Source organism: Phalacrocorax aristotelis, chromosome 2, assembly GCF_949628215.1.
Source record: "Phalacrocorax aristotelis chromosome 2, bGulAri2.1, whole genome shotgun sequence".
Taxonomy (NCBI): domain Eukaryota; kingdom Metazoa; phylum Chordata; class Aves; order Suliformes; family Phalacrocoracidae; genus Phalacrocorax; species Phalacrocorax aristotelis.
The window spans coordinates 165,934,680-165,952,407 of NC_134277.1; the positions used below are offsets into that span (position 1 = coordinate 165,934,680).

The following is a 17,728-nucleotide window of genomic DNA, read 5'->3' on the forward strand; positions in this document are numbered from 1 at the left end:
GCTGTCTTTTAGTGCCAGTTGAGCTGGGTCTTATATATCAAGATCTGCAAATAGATGTTGTCGTACAGCCCCTGAAGGGCCCTGTGTGCCAGGAGCATCATGTATCTGAACCACCTCTCAGTGTCTGAGCAGCAATGTTCATGTGTACTTTGCTCACCAGGAGTGTTTGCCTTTTCCTTCGACGCTTTGGACCCCAGCCTACATTTTGCAAAAGTGGCTTCTTATTATGACTCTTCCAATTTTGGATTTTCCCGCATGAGGCATACCTGAACTGAGACTCAGGACTGTGGAGTCATTTGCAGATTGCCCTAAATTGAGCTTGACATAGCAGTGCTTGGCTCTCTTCAGTTCTCACCCCAAATTGTTCACCGCAAGGAGGGCAATGCAAAATCAGAGCCCACTGTTGCAAATACAACCAGCAGTGGTGAAGGAGGTGTTGTGCTGCTGTGATATAGTTAAATGATTTCTGCCAGGATTTCTGCAGTGACTGGTGCTGTTCAGGAGGTGTTGAGTGATGTGATTGTGGTCAGCAGGGAAAAAAGAAATCCAAAGGTACCGCAAAGAGTCGGGACTGTAAATCCCATATGGGAAGTGGTTGTCAGAGAGTATGTACCTTAAAATAAAAATGTGTACTCTGAAAGTGTGGTCTTAAATCCTGACTGAGCTTGACAAGGACACAAAGTTTTTGATTTAGTGGTGTTTTTACTTCATTGACTTTTGCATCTCAGTTTGAGGACCAACCTGACTTCTTTTCTGTTTACGGTTGGTTTCTCTCCTTGAGATCTCATGCATTTGGCACATACCTCTGCATATATTATTATTATTTATTATTATTATCTTCAGCATCTGAAAAATGATTCTATTCTTCTCCTTTTATGCTCCATTAAGTAGCATATACACACATAGGCAGGCAACATATTTGCAGTCAGCTTACCGTTCTTGTTGGCCTGTGATTAATTTGGCACGTATGAGTGGATCCAAAGCAAAGCTGAAGAACCCAGAGGGACTCCCTGCTTGTGAAATCACATCCGTGTTGTAGCCCAGGGCAAAACTGGTCCCTCTGGGTTGTAGTGGAAATTGCCACAGCATCAGAAGACGGCTGGGATGTGGGAGCAAAGCCTGCCCCTTGTGTGCTAGGCCGACCTCATGCATCAGGATGCAGGTGAACCTTCATGAAATTACTAAAATGGGGTTTTATTATATTATTGGGTCCGTAGTCAGCCCAAAGAGGAGGGTTTTCTATAGTTGGGCAGACTCAGGAGGAGGCTTGGATAAGACCTGTCCTGCTCCGCTAAATCTGTTGTCTCTCCATGCTGGAATGGGATTAAACCACTTGTATACAATCCATTTTTTGGCAAGTAAAGGCAGAAGTTGGAACCAATGCCCCTTCTGGTCTGCACACCGTCTCGTTTTCCTTGGCTTTATAGGTTCGAGAGAGAGGGTTATATCCAGAAGGACAGAAGTGTTTCCCTGCTGTGCTCAGAGCTGGATTTAATTAACTGTAGTCTGAGCAAGAAAAGAACAAAATCCAGTTTGTACATGGTTGGATCCAGGGGAGAGGGGTGGCTTTCAGGCTGGGTACTTATCTGTTGGAGCTGGCACTGAAAGGTTCCTAGTATGAGCAAGATGAAGGGTTGCCCAGTGCTGAATGTGGCTTGAGAAGCTTGAATGCCTTTGCTGGTCTGGAGACAAAGTTCAGTGTTGCCACCTCTGCCTTGTCCTGGAAGGTCTGGCTGCTCCATATACTTGCTCCCAAGGCCTGGCAGCTTGTTCAGCCTGTCATCTCTCTGAGAGCGCTGGGTGTTTGGAATGCTTTCAATCTTTAATCCTTGCAGCTCCACGGCATCAAAGGATGGGCTTGTAGTTAAGAGTTGAGCAGATAATATCTTGGCCGCAGACGCTATCGTTCAGTTGTCAAGGATAGTTTCCAAAACCCCAGCAGATTGGTCGTGCAAATGTTGCCACTAAGACTCTGCTTTTGGTGCATGTTGGGGGGTGTGTGTGTGCATATCTGCAAGTGTTTTCAACCAACGTTTGCAATCTCAAGCAGTAGACAAGTCAAAAATGCTGACATCAGCATATTTTGCTAGGGAATGTTCCAAAGCTAGATCCAATCCAGTGAGTTTTGGCAATGGGATCTGCAAAGCTGTTTGCTCAACATATTTAAGCTGATTTGCTACCACTGCCACCTCCTGGGAAAGTCTAGTGAAAGGCAAACTATGCAAACCCAATTCTCCTGAGGCCTGAAAGCTCACCTCAAACTTGAACGGTACTCTGGAGTTCTCAAGGGTTTTGCATCACAGTTTTGGATAATTGTTTCCCATTTGGAGCAAGGATTTTAAGGTTATACCCTGGACCTGTTTGATGCCTGGTACCTGGCAGAGATTGTGACTGGTCAGTCTGAGCCAGGAAACCCTGAAGTTCGGGCACATTTATGTGGGTTCCTCTCTTTCCTGCTACCCCTCTCTTTAAACTGGAGGTTTTCCCACTGATCAGTCTTGTAGGACAGTTGTGCAAGTGGGTGAATCTCACAGAATCCCATTTCTCAGCTCTGACCAATTTAACGGCTTTACAGCTTCACTCCTCTGTCCGTTGTTCACTCTGCCATATTCCCTGTGCAGCCCAAGCCAGCCTGCCATGGTGCTGCTTGCTCAGAAGACACCGCTGTCTCTTAAGCTTGCTCTTTGGCAGGATCTCCATGATCCTGCTCCAAGGCTGGATGGCCAGGGGGACCTTCCCTATGTTCAGTCATCCATCTGAGGCTGTGGATTTTGGGGATCCAAACTCCACCTGATTCCAGTAAACCAGCTTCTGGTTTTAACCCCTTGCAGCCGACGTGACTGAACAGGTACCGAGGCAGGAAACTGGAAGCCATCCTCACATGGGATCTCCTGCCTGTTAGTGCAGCCACCTGAGCTTTTAATCCCATCCAAAACATGCTACAGCCCTTTAAAGGCCACTTAAAATCCATGGGCTGTGAAGGGTTGAACTGTAAAATTGCAATTAGAACAGACAATTACCATGTGGCCATGTGCTTCCTCCAAGACAGAGTTGTTGAACAGAGCACTTAAAAAAAAAAAGGAAAAAAAAAGGAAAAGGAAGGACCCCTGAGTGTTCATTCATTTGCATTTAGATAGATATTTAAGCTTGTAATATTAATAATGGATTTTTGATTTATTAATCCTAGCCCCTTTGAGTGACTGTTAGATTTGTGGGTGGCACCTCTCCGTCTCTTTTCTCTTCCTCTTGCCCCCAACTCCTCCTGTCATGGAATAAGAGGGGAGAAGATCAGGGACTAATTTCTGCTGTGTTGGGTGCTGCAAGTGTGATTAATGAGCTCAGCACTAGCTGGGTAAATTAAAAGTTGAAATCAGAATGATTTGGGATTCTCTGGCTCTCCTCCAAGGGTATTCATCTGGAGTAATTATTAGCCTTGCTGGAGTTAAAACATAGGCAGGATCTGGTCTCCCGATCCCTCTTTCTTCTGCTGGGACAGGATGGAGGGAGTTGATGGATGCAGTCATTTTCTGTGCTTCCATGTTCTTATGCATCACCAGATTTGTATTTCTCGCCTGCCTTCCTCTGGTGCACGACAGGAATGCCATGTGGCAAGGGGAAACGGGAGACACTTGCCAAGGTTTGCTGTTAGTGGTGGCAGCATTTCTTCGTGGCTGCAGCAGAAGATGCAGGGCTACTTAGTGTTACAGGGCAGTCCCGCTACCCCATGGGACCGATGAGCCTGTGTACTCAGACCTCCAAAGCTGGGGTTTGGCATTCTTCAAGCATAGGAACTAGTCAAATGATGGTGACTGTTGTGAGATGAAAGGGAAGAGTCACAAACCATCGTGTCTGCAGAGAGGCCATGAGATTTGACTGACTGCCTGGTGCCGCAGATAGACCCACAGTCACAGGTGAATACTAATTCTCCCCCCAAGTGTGCCCTGCCTTGGTGACAGAAGGGACCAAGCCAGCCAGCTGGGTCTTGTATTTTATCTTATGGTACATGAGAGAGCATTATGCCACGCCAGTGTGAAATCCAGTCCTGTAGCTGCAGAGGCTGGGATCCAGCAGGGCTGCATTGCCAGGGGACCTCTTGTCCCACAGGGAATGCTTGCTCTTAGAGGAGCTGTCTGATTCCAGCCACCAACTTTTCTCTGCTTCTCTGTTTCCAAGATGAGCATAATAATAGCTAGGCATTTTAATAACTGGTCTTGAGAGGCTGTCTAAACTTTCACAAATATTTGCATAAAAGGCTTTTTGCTCTTGGAAGAGAAAGTGCCTCAATGGTCTGTGGTTTTGTTTCAAGGACACTCCTACCTTAGCTTGGGAAAGATTATCTGTTCCAGTTACTAAAGCCTTTAACGTATCTAACCTAGGAAATGCAGACCTCACTGTTTAGGAAGGTGCCCTGTGTACAGCAAGGTTAGTCATGGAGAAGGCGAACAGCGCAGCAGCTACTGGGGCAAGCCTAAATCACATCCTCCTGGCTCTGCGCTGGATCTGATGCCCAGCCAAGCTCAGGCAGAAATCTCCCCTGAGGGTTTGCAACTGCACAGAGCGGTGTTTTATGATGCTGCCAAACAAAGTAGACTATCAATCTGTCCCCATTTGGAAACTTACAGGATCTTAAAATATAGCTCACACGCTGAGGACAGTCCTGCTCATGGGCTCTTTTCAGACAGAAGGTGTAGGGTATATATTCAAGGGAACGGCTGATAGAGTTGTGGGGGCCAAGGCTGGCAGAATGGAAGGTGATTGCACAGAACCACAATCCACAGGGAGAGGTCTGCAGTGTCACAGTAATTTGGTGGGGGTGTTTTTTTGTTGGTGTTTTTGTTTTGTTTTCTTTGGAACAACTCAGAGGAGCCCAAAAAACACCCCAGAAGGAGATACTGCCTGTCACACACCGCAATTTTTCCATAGTTAATTGGGATCTTCGGGGTGTTCATGGTCCAGCCATCCCATGAGTCTTGCAGTGCAGCTGCTTTGCTTGAAATTCCTATTTTCAGGGCGGGATGTCCAGCATCTAACCTACAGAGTCACAAGCTGTCTGAATTCCTGTCTGCATGTCCTACATGATTAGAGGAAAGTTCTGCACTAATGCGTGGTGCAAGGCATCGGGAGGAGCAGGACACAGCGTAGGCTCCAGGGACTTCACCCTACTTTTTGAAAGCCTCTGATGCACTGGGTAAAAAGAAAGGCAGGAAGTTTTCTTTTCTGTGCTTTCTGGGACTTTAATATGACCTCAGACTTGGTGGTTACTCACTGGTTTCCATTGGAGAGCGTGTACAACATATCCTCTACTGCTCCCCACCATCACAGGGAAGGGTTTGTGTCTATAGCATCCCATGGGCACATTTTGCTCATCACACTGGTTGATCCATCTCCCAGCGCTTGTCTTTTGAAGAAAAGGTTTCTAAAGTTAGGAAACAGCTTCCCTTTTCTTCTGTCCACCACCTAGTACATCAATGGCCCTGCCAGAGCTGTAGATCAAGCAATAACACAGCTTGCCTGTGCTGACAGAGATGGATGAGCCCCCCGACAAACAGATAGGGAGGGAATCTGTTGCAGCCCCAAAGCCCTGTGAGAAATCAGTGCTCTTCTCTCCTCTTTGGACCTATGCATGACATATTATATATTATATATTTTCTACTGCAACGCTCCAGCTGGCTGTGGGGAAGCAACGTTGTCAGTGGCACGCTTTTCACGTGATCCTGTGCAGGGTGTTTGTGCTGGGGTTTGCCAGTACCCATGTTCCAGGTCCATTGCCATTAACTAGCAACTTCTTTTTTAGCTCCACCTGCAAATGCTGCCTTTCCTGAGCGCTCCTGTGGAAGTATTGAGGGAAGTCTGTGAAAGAGGGCAGCGTTGTGCTTGCAAAGCCTGTCTACACAGGGGCATGCAGGGAGGTTAATCTGAATATTCCTATTAGTTCCCCTGTGTTAGACACAGTTAAAAGTACCCCCTAATTCAGCCTGTCTGACTGCACTTGCAGTGTGCAACTGGCCAGATTGAATTATGGCCCCAGGAGACTATTTTTAGCCCTGGATGAGAGTAGACAAAACAGGGCTAATGTAGTGAAACCCAGTCATACCTCTAAAGTCGGAGGATTTACCTTCCCTGCTCAGCCTGGGCTCTGGAGCTGCTGGAACCACCAAGCAGAACTGCTTCCATGGGACTAATTTCCCAGGCATCTGCCTTACCCCCAGGCCACCTTCTCCTGGAAACACCTTGTCACCTGGACTTGCGGGAAAGAGGTGGTCCAGTTCCCGGTTAGCACAGAGCAGCTGGTGCAAGATACCAGCGGACCGCAGGGCTCTGCCCATCCCCATTTGGGAGAGGAGTCGCACTTCTTTGGCCTTCGCTAAGCTACTGCCCAGCAGTCAGCATTGTCTGTGGGACTGGCAAAGCAGGAGCTGGCTTATTCTCCAGTGCCTTTCATGGCACAGGATGCAGAAGCTGAGCAGCCCAATACAGGCTCGCCAACAGAGCATGGTTTAATGGCTTTTGACAGAAGGGAAAGGGGGAGAAGAGAGACAATTCAGAGGCTGAGTCAAATGTTCCAGCTTTTCCCTAGTAAAGGGGTCAGGAATATGGTTGGGATAAATTAATTCCCTTTACAGAACTTGCAGAAGCCAAACACTGAGGCACGGAGGGTTCTCCCACTGGGAAAGGGCTTTGGGTTTAGTGGTGTGATTCCCAACCTCAACTCCGTGCTGAGTGTGTGCTGTGAGCCAGAGCGCCGTGGGGTTCAGGGTGGCTTGTATGTCCACACATGTGTGCTATGCATTTGTATAAAGGTACATTGTGCAAAATACGTGCAAGGATATAGAAGGGTAAATGTGTAGGAACAAGTGAGTGCTGGTGCCTGAGTGTGAGTACGGACACCTGCAAGTACAAGGCAGTATTTGTATGTATGTGTGTACATATATATACACACACATGTGTTTGTGTGAGGACACCACAAAAGTACGTGTGACTGTGTACAAATGTACGCAAGTACCCAGATAAATCTGTTAACCCAAACCATCCTTCATTTGTGCAATGAGTCTCCAGCGACAAGTGCACAATATACGTTCAAGTGCATGCAGGAGCTATAGAGTGTCTGTGTGTGGGTGCAGGGGGATGTGCACGTGCAAGCCTCTGCACAGTATGCTGTGTATGCCAGACAGGGGTTGCATGTTTTGCCTGCATCCCTGCCTGCTCTATTTACAGCTGTGTGCTCTGCAGCCACGACGCCCTTTACTCGAGTTCCCTTTGCGGAATGGAGGGGATAAGTTTAGCAGCCACGTGGCCATCTGCCGTAGAAGTGCTAGGCTACTGAAGGCTTTCGATGGCACATGGTGGAAGGGCAACTTGACTTCCCAGGTTGCATGAAGAGACTCCAGACCCACTCCCTGGTGCACTTCTGCTGCATTTCACTTAGCGTTTGTCCATGCGGTGCCTTGTGTTTTCTGATAACGTAATAATACAGTACAGGCATCTGTATGTGCTGGTGGAGAGCTCTGATTCACAGCTCCAGGACTTTGAGTGTAGGGAAAAAAAAGGGGCTGGGGAAATTTGAAGCCTACCCTTGGTGTGCTTTAACTCCAATAACTCAATAGCCAACAGGGTGCAGCTTTGAAACAACTTCAGGGGAGGCTCAGGTGCATGGAGGAGAGACAAATATTGTTACGACTGGGATGCTCAGCACCCTCTGTGTGTAAAATTCAGAGCAGAGTGACTGTACCTGCATGTACTTCTTTGCTGGATTGGTTTTGTTCTCTCTTTACGAGCACAAGAAAGCCTGTCTGGATCCAGAACAGGACTTCCCAAATGTTTTTTTTAAAATCTGCAGATCTTACCATCATCCTGAGGACATCAGGTCTGTATCCTCTGAAGCTCTGTTTCGCTTTGCTGGGGGCTGAAGGCTGCAGAGCAGCCTGTGCATGATGTGGGGAAGGTGTGTCGTGACCACAAGTATCTCAGGGCTAGGGTTGTCCAAAGCATAGGCCACCAGCACTAGGGAGATGCTCCAGCAGGTTACATCCTCTGTGTCTCTGTTAAGAACACAAGAAAAAGTTTCCCCAGCAGGCTTCTTTGTTCAACTTCCTTGCAAGACTGAAGCAAATACAGATGAACTTCTTGTTTTTAATTCTCATATTTTAATTAATCCATGAACTGTACTGGCATGCAAACCGGAAACACAACAGACCCATCATAATGAAAATACATTTATATTGCTAAAATCTGGGGGGGTCAGTATTTCTTAAAATCTCTTGACAACCATATAAGAGTTTGTTCTTTACCTTTACCTGTTGGGCTAAAGAAAACCCTCCTGAGTTGGTATTTTTAGTGAGTCTCTTGTCTGCTTTGTGAATCAGCCACAAAAATGCACAAGCAGATATTCTATGGCCCCAGCAATGGATTGTTTCACAGTGGGGATCCTAACTGGGGGGAGCGGGGGCAATATTGCCCCTTCCAGTCCCAGATACCTTGCAGAGCTCTCATTTTTATGATGGGAGCCCATGGGAAAAGGTCGGGGTGCAGAGATAGGTTTATAAGCCCATGTCATTGCTCAAGCGTGGGTAGGCCTGATGGACGTGGGGGAAAAGTGCTGAGAACTGGCACACTGTGAATAAGGGTGGGGAAAGTTTGCCCCTAATTTTAAAGAGGAGAAAAGGACTTGTTTTCATTTTCACCTGACTGCGTGTGCACCACACTAGATGAAATGTTCTGTTAAAACACAGCGGCGAAAAGAGGACACAGTGCCTGGGACACAGCCTTCATCTAACGATGAACTTTCTGTGTGTCTGCACAAATCAGTGTAAGCTTTGTGTCTCAGTTTTCCCTGAGTCTACTGTGGTAATAACATCAGACAGATCTTCTAAATGTCATGAAGTGTAGGAGCAAGGAGGTCCATTAAGTGATAGTAAGTAACAAAAATAAGTATTATTTTTTATCACTAAGAAATTATTATCTAAACATGAGCTTTATGGTTGAACTGGTCATCCATGCAAGATGAGCTGACATCGTGTCAGCTTTCCCCGTGATGCCTCCATCGTGTGAGCAGCAGCGATATCGCAACGTGAATTTTAGTCTTCACGAAGAGGAATGGGACCAAGGAGGCTCAGGGCAATCACTGCAAGGCTGAGCAGGCGGTGGCATGGGACACCAGCCTGTGCATCCCACCGGCTGCCTGAGCTCACGGTGGCCTCTCGGCCGTGTGGCAGAGCGGATTAGCAAATGCATGCAGCATCCAGCCTGCTCTGACAGCCGGCTCAACACAGAGCACAGCAGCTTCTCCCACCGCAGGGAGAAACGATGTCTTGCAGCCAACCTGCTGCCAAAGTGGGAAGAGCAGGGGCAGGCAGACCCACAGGGAAGACAGGGCTGAGCCCCCCTGGAAAGCAATAGGCAAAGCTCTTCTCCCGGAGAGGGCGGATCCTCTTTGCCCTGACCATTGGATTTATTGGGAACCACTCTAAAGCTCAGTCAGGAGCTGCAGAAAGAAAAATAACTGACACAGCAAGGTCAGAAAGCCCCATTACATGGCATATAATCATTTTCAAACTTGTCAAGGCCCCTTCCAGGGCTTTGCAAATACTTTGATTTAATTACAGTAATGACCCTTTGGAAGATGCATATTAATCTCCTGGAGCAGCACCCTGCTTTAAGCCAGAGCTGCCTCTCAAGGTGGTTTAAGGTACTTGTACAATGTTGGTGGGATGGTAAGTCAGGCAGGGGAGTTCCTGCCTATCCCTGATGGAGAGCCAGGGAACAAACTCACCCTCTGCCGGAGCCTGGTGTCTGGCAGGGTGACCCTAAGCATGACCCAGCAAGAGCCTAGATATTCGTGGGGTGAATTCCATAGGTTTGAGGGCAGTCTTTGTTTCTGGACTGGATGGAAGTGCCGGCAGCAAAGTGGGTGTGAAGTACATCAGTTCCCCTCAGCTTTTGGTGATGTATCCAATCTACCACCACCTAGCCAAGGGGACAAAAGTGGAAGGGATCATAATTGCATTGACGAGTTTATGGGCTGTCCTCCAAAACCCCAACTGCTGTTGTTTGCAGGTGGGGAAGGAGAAACCGAGGGAGTGATTTACCCACTGTCGCCAAGCAGGAGCAGAGCTGAGCCACAACTGAGATCTCCTGTCCTCTCTTACGGCTTTGCTGGTGGCTCTGAATAAAAGTTCGCTATGTCCTGTGTTGGGAGAAAAGGATCCCAGAGAGGCGAGGATCCAGAGAATGCTACTCTTTTTTTCAGCTGTGGATATTATTTATTTAATGGTCGTTTTAGCTCATATGATGAATCTTAAGGAAAGCTGAGCATCCTTTAAACCTCGGCAAGGCTCCTGACAGCTTCAAGGGCACTCCCCAGGATTTGGCCTAGGGGTCATCAATAGGCATATGGATTTTTTTCTGCTTTCAACCTTAATCTGAGGCTGGGGCACAAATGCTACAAAGGGCTGTTTGCAGGTCTTTTGACTGTCAGCTGAGTATCTTTGATCTTCTATGTGGGCCCAAATGAAAGCTGCAGTAATGTATCACTGCTATGGGGAAGTTCGTTGTGCTCAGGCAGACCCTCTCCAGTCCATGTGTCCCATGCATCGGTCAAAACTGTGCTGGAGAGTTTGCTGACATTTAACTGCATGTGCCAAGGGCCTGTTTGGTTACTGGTAGTGGTGAGCGAGGCAGAGCACTGCAATCCAAATACCTAAAATACAGGCAGCTTCAAGAAAAAAGTGTCTCTGGAGCTGCTGCACATGTGAAAATGCATGTGGCAAGGAGAGTGGAGGGAGCTCCCTGTGTCTAATATTACTGCAGAATCCAGGCCTTGGCTGGGAAAATCATCCTTCAGCTGTAAAGTTACCTGCAGGGAAAGGATTTTTGGTGCCTAAGATGTAATTGACACATAGAATCATAGAATCATTTAGATTAGAAAAGACCTTTAAGGTCATCAAGTCCAACTGTAAACCTAACACTGCCAAGCCCACCACTAAACCATGTCCCCAAGCACCATGCCTACACATCTTTTAAATACCTCCAGGGATGGTGACTCAACCACTTTCCTGAGCAGCCTGTTCCAGTGCTTGATAGCCCTCTCAGAGAGGAAATTTTAACTAATATCCAATCTAAACCTCCCCTGGCACAACTTGAAACCAGTTCCTCTTGTTCTATGACTAGTTACTTGGGAGAAGAGACCAACCCCCACCTCACTACAACCTCCTTTCAGATAGTTGTAGAGAGCGATAAGGTCTCCCCTCCTTTTTTGCCACCCCACCTTTACAAGGAGGTTTTTTTTCTTTAGCAATTCCGTTTTCGAGGAATGAACATGAAATAAGTCTATTGAATGATGGCGCATCCAGTGATGATTTTCCATTAACAAACACTTAACATTTTTTGATTAATTGATAATTCACAATGAAATTCACAACCCATTTAACATGTGACCTAGATATTTGTAATTCTTTTTAAAATCACTTCTTCTGATACAAGTCAAATGCCACACTAAAGTCTATGTGTATTACATATACACAGCTACTTTTATCAACCAGATTTGCAATCTTATACACAGAGAATTGTATAAGTTGGAAAAGACCTTTAAGATCACCAAGTCCAACTGTAGACCTAACACTGCCAAGCCCACCACTAAACCATATCCTCAAGCACCATGCCTACACATCTTTTAAATACCTCCAGGGATGGTGACTCAACCACTTCCCTGGGCAGCCTGTTCCAATCCCTGACAACCCTTTTGGTGAAGTAATATTTCCTAATATCCAACCTAAACTTCCCCCAGCACAGCTTGAGGTCATTTCCTCTCATCCTATCACTTGCTACTTGGGAGAAGGGACTGACACCCACCTTGCTTGAACCTCCTTTCAGGTATTTTTAGAGAGCAATACAGTCTCCTCTCAACCTCCTTTTCTCCAGACAGAACAAACCCAGTTCCCTCAGCTGCTCCTCGTAAGACTTGTGCTCTAGACCCTTCACCAGCTTCATTGCCAGCACACGGGGAGCCAGCATGAATGCAGTGACAGGAAAGGCTGTAGTACACACAAGGCTGCACCTGCAGCCCTAGCATCTTTGCAGCCATTAAAGTTGCACTGATTAGTCCCAGCAGAGAATCTGCTGTCCATCCCCAAGAGGAACAACTGAGGTTGAGGGGGGAGTTCAAATGTGCTTTGACTGAGACTCCTGTAACAGGGCAGGGGAGGAAACCACCTGCTGTTCAGAGCTGGCATTGGCTCAGCATGATGGAGCAGATACCCCCATGGTCAGACAGGGAATAGTATGGAGATGATGAATAGACTAGACTAGACTAGACTAGACTAGACTAGACTAGACTAGAATAGAATAGAATAGAATATTTTCAGTTGGAAGGGACCTACAACAATCGTCTAGTCCAACTGCCTGACCAATTCAGGGCTGACCGTAAGCTATTAAGGGCATTGTTCAAATACCTGACAAACACTGACAGGCATGGGACATTGACCACCTCTCTAGGGAGCTTGTTCCAGTGTTTGACCACCCTCTCAGTAAAAAAATGTTTTCTAATGTCAAATCTGTAATGCTGGGGAGGTACATGTCATCACAGTGTTCTCAGGAGTATTATGTCTGTGGGACAAAAACTGTTTTGATTTTTTTTTTCATATAGCTATAAAAAGAAATCCCCACCTGTACCCCTGCTTCTTGGAGGCTGCTGCATTTCTCTCCACTCAGGCATCAGCATCTCAGAAGCGTTGTTAGAAATGACATCACAGCGTTGGGCATTCCCCTGCTTCCCAGTTCATTTCCACCCAATTCATTCAGTTTACAAGCTCAAAAGATGCTTTTGCTAATTGCCAGCTCTGACGGCTCCTCCTGGGATCTGGAAAGCAGCTGAGATTGTCCTAACTGTTACAACTTGAACAGCAGTAAAGAGCTGTTGCCGCAGTCTGTGAAACAGGACTTACATGACTCCTATTACTGTCGCGCCTGAGTATTTCACAGCCTTCAATGTGCTGTTATTGCAACTAGAGCTGAACAAAAACCTCCTTTTCTAGGTCACTTACAGTTCTGAACTTTCTTTAACATTTGCCTTTACCCGGATTAACGTTTTAGGAGAGTTTTGGTGAACAGAAAAGGCAGGAGAAAGCAATGTCCATCAAATGACAAGTGTCACTTTGCTTTTGAGGCTTTCACGGTTAAGATGGCTTCAAAACACAGCAAAACTGACAGCAAACCTCAGAACATTTCTGCTGCTCTGAACACGGGACTTGCAAGGAGCCCTTTTGTTCTCCTGGCCTCCCTCCCAGGAGAGCTATCAGAAGAGGTGTCCAGGGAGCGCCCGGCTTGCGAGCAGTACTCCGTCACTCTGACAATGTCTGTCATATCAGGAAAGAATGAAAGATCAAACAGGAGGATGGATTGGGAGCTGTCACATCCACTGTACATTTCTGACTCAATTCTCTTACCCTTGGAGAGGTGAAGGCTGAGACCAGCAGCTTCATCACGTTGGTCCTAACCTGCTTGTCTACTCGCTGTGCATAAGACCTTGATTCACAAGCGAGCAATGCTGGCAGGGACATTTGGATGGACTGGGGAGAATACAACAAGCCTCTACCAGCACACACCTTAGCATTGTGATTTCCAACCTTTTTTTTCCTTTAGGACCCCTGAGTGTCAAACTAAATGTCCAGATCAACTTCGTCCCCTCTACAAACCTGTGCACGTACTTGGACCTGCTTTGATGTCCAGACCTTTTCTCCCCAACTGGTTCTCTTTCCAAAATGGCTCCAGAAACTTCCTTCTCTGCAAAACGTCTTCTGTTTATTCCTTAAAGCTGAATAACTCCTATTGCTGTTGCCAATGCTCATTTTCTTCTCTCCTCTGGACATTCCCCTCTTCCCACCTTCCCAACTGGGGTGCAGAGAGCTGCAGCAGCAGGAGCCCCCCCTTATTGACCCTCTGCGAGCCCAGACTGATCTGCTATTGAGACCGCTGGCTGCAGGTGCCAGCTTGGCTTTTGGAGAAAACACCCTGGCAATGTGCAGCCCTGCTGAGCCAGAGGATAAAAGCTTGCTGCTGGGATCCTGCATTTCATCTGCAGTGGTGTTACTAGCTAGCTTATTCCCATGTTCCTTCCCTCCCCAGGGTAGGGAAAGAAAGCACCAGGAGGGTTGAGTGTATTTTGTTGTTATTGGCTTAATACCTGACATCTCAGTGACTCTCAGTGGGACCTCCGAGTTTCCCAGCTTGGGAGCTATAGACTGAGTCCTCCCTCTGGGCTCTGGGGAGGGCTGAGTCTCACAAGCCGGTGCCTTCGACTAGCAGGAGCTGTTTCACATTCTGCAAGGACGTTGTAGCATGGAAGTGGAGCCCAAGGTATCTGCACAGGTCTGCAGGAGGTGCAGAAGCAGGACTTTAGTGATCAGTCTTCCAAGAAAGAAGGCAGTGATAAATCTGTTTGGCACTGGTGTGTGTAAATATTATTGCTGGGAGGATTGGGGTGGATGGACCGACAGGGAAAAAGGACACTTCATCCCCAGGACTGCACCTTCTGCTATGCAATTGGCATTTTCTGCAACAAAGGCTTTTTCTGAGGCTTCAAACCACAGACAGGACAGCACAGACATTTTTCAGTATAAATTGCTTTATCCAGCACAGTCATCGTTTTTGCTGCCTTATAATTGGCAGGTATTTAATTAGCTGAGGCGTATTTCCATGTCTTCCTACTAAGTGGGAAGTTAGAAACTCCCCATCAGTGAATACCCTTTGAGTCCCTCCAAAGCCTGTCACTGCAACTCGGCTTAACATCAGCACACCAAATACATCAGGCGCTTCAGCGCAAGTTTGCGCAGATGCTGCAACATCTGTCCAGTTTGGATGACTTGGCTGGCTGAGGGCAGGGATGTTGCTGGAGGTCTAAGATAAAGTCCTCTCTCTGGGTTTCCTGGGGAGTGCTCTACCCTTTGTGCTGCCCAGATGTACAGAGGCAAGGTAGGATGGGGAGGAGGGAGGAAAGAGCTTAATAAAAAAATGGTGCTGGGGGCAGAGAGGTTTCCACCAGCCTGTATCTCTGAAAGCCATTTTCATTAGTAGAAAGTGGGTTTAAAAGGTTTTGATAGCAATCCCTCCTTGCACAAGTTCCAGGGGCAGGCAGAGTGTTTGGTTACCAGCGTAGCTCTGGTTAAACACATTTTCAGCAGTAAAGCTGGGAAATGACTCCCCCTCCTCCCCCGTGACCTGCTTTCCTGAGAAAAGCACGAGCAGATTTGTGTCGCCCCGCTCGGCACCTGCTCCTTATCCCTGCTCTTCGCAAAATGCTGGGGTGCTACATCTGGGGGTCAGGCATGCCTTTTCTCCCAGCCAGCTCCATCAGTAGGGGAAAGGAGGAATTAGAGCAAACCCAAGAACAGTCACGTTGTCCACATAAAACCATTGGGCTTGCATGGCGGGGAAATCTTCCAGCAAGAAAACCTCTGCCAGCTTTGCAGGTCTGGAGCCTGATTTGTGTTTCAACCTCCTGCCAGTCCGGCCAGGCTTTTAGCAGGCTGGAGAAGGGAAGTTTGCACCACTGCTCTCTAGTTTCACTACGATCCTGAGCTTTGCTGTCTGTGGCTTTCTGCAACCCTGCATCCTCCCTCCTGTCATGCGTGTCAAATTGTGACAAGGTACCGTTCCTGGCAGCGTGGCTTGGGGCTGAAAGGGAATCGATGAATCCAGCCGCCTCTCTGCTGCTCTGCTCCCAGCTGAGCGGTGCAGCCCCGCTGAGGCATCTCACCCTCTCCCTCTGATTGATCTGGGTCCTGCCCACCAGGGAGATGTTTACATCGACCCCCCATGAGAAACCATCTGAGCAGCACCCAGGAGGGCTGGGAACAGGTTGATCAAGAAGAGGGGGCGGCACGATCTTAAACATCAGCATTTATTTATTAGCATTTATTTAGCCACTAGTGCACCAGCCCCCTCACTGCATTAACATCATCTTTATTTCCCAGAGGTTTCCTCCTCTTCTGCTAATGTAAATCCAAAGCAAACCCTGTAGTCGGTTCCTTTATATACCCACGTAACTTCAAGTCATAAATCACACTGGTCCCACCAGGGTAGGTTTTTGTGGTTTGCTTTACATTTTTATTTCCCCCCTCCCACTCAAAACCTGCAACAAACTCACAGATAATGTGAAAGGACACCTATAGTGGCTATAGATGCAGAATAACGATGAGGAGGTGGTGAGCAGCGATGCAGCATTCCTGAACCAGGATTCGAATGACCTTCAGGAATGGGCAGACGCTGCTTTCCGAAATCTGAAGTGGAGACAAGGGAGGCTCTCCATGCGTTCAAGGGGCTGTCAGCTCTGCTTTTCCTGGCTGCTCCACTTCCATGAAATGCTCATTTTGCAGAGTGCAAAGAAAAAGGAGGCCGAAGGGAAAGGAAGGAGCAAAGGAAAGCACTGGCAGAGAAAAAAGTGCAGCTGGCTGAGCTCACGCTGACTAAACCTTCTCATCTGCAGAGCAGCATCCCTGTGTGCACGTGTGTGTGTGCGCCTCTTGCTGCTGTCACCTGGCTCTCTGAACTCCTAATCACTCCTCGGGCCTGATTCAGAGCTCGCTGATGTACAGTTGTAGGCTTGAAGTGGGTCTTCAATTTTGATTTTGGTGTTTTCCTGAGGTTCTGATCATAGGATAATTGTGCCAGTACAAGCAAGGCTCAAAGCTCGGGCTGGCTGGGGAGCAGGGTTGGACCATAACAGACAGGCTAACACAGCCAGAAGTAACCTGTTGTTATCGTGGCCTGTACAGCCACAACAAAGTCTGTATTGCCTGGGAGAACCGTATTAGTATGTTTGAAAGGTGTGATAAAAACAATTCAGGGTTTTAAAAATGTTAATCCCATGACCTCCTCCAGTTCCTCCACCCCCTTCCTTACACTTATAAAACCAGGGTCTTAAATTCTCCATTGCAAAATGTGAGTTGCTTGTGCTAAAAGGAGGTGGCAACGCATAAGTGACTTTTCTCCCGGCAGTCCCAGGGCGGTGATGTGAAATGGTGCAAACACGTAATGTGCTGTGATGGGACAAGTACCTTCTGCGCCCAGAGGCTGAGCTGAAGGGTGACCTGCTTCACCTGCGTGCAGTTTGATGGGGATGTTTGCTGAGCTCTCTTGCTTTCGGCTGCAGAGAAGCAGGTGTGAAAGGTGCGGTTCCACTTTGAGCTTGCCCACCATTCCTTTGGAATTATTTAGCAATTCCTTTGGAGTTATTTGGCAATTCCTTTGGAGTTATTTGGCAAGAGATAGATTAGGAAATGCTCGGTGAACAGACAGCCCCAAAGGACTCAGCAGCACCCCTGGAATCAGAATGATTTCAAAATACCCCAAAATTTGTTTGTACAGCACCAAGCCCTTCTCTGAGGATTCCTCACACCCTCTTCCTTTTACCTCAGCCAACACATGATTTTCCATTTTTTGGTGTGATTGCCTTTGCTCTGCTTTTAATGCCCCTTCTCAGCTGGAAACACTGGAGATGAAGCTGTCCAGAGTTCCCAGGTCCAGATATATCTGTTACTGTGATCCAGTTGCATCTGTGAGGACTTTATTCTTAGGAGATTTGTTGGGGTTTTGCTAAGTGCATTGAAGTAATTTGTACATTTAAAGGACTGCATCTCCCTCTTGGTTACGGTTAATCTTTAATCCAGCATCTTCATCTTTGCCTGCAGCACCTTAATTTGGCTTCTTGATTTAATTTCTTTTACCGTCTGCTACC

The 17,728-nt window shown here is 47.4% G+C and overlaps 1 protein-coding gene across 4 annotated transcripts in view; it reads left to right on the forward strand.

The window, feature by feature from the left end:
• The window catches only part of ADGRB1 (adhesion G protein-coupled receptor B1), a 286,873-nt gene that overhangs the window by 166,564 nt on the left and 102,581 nt on the right, over window positions 1-17,728 (forward strand). The window lies entirely within an intron of this gene.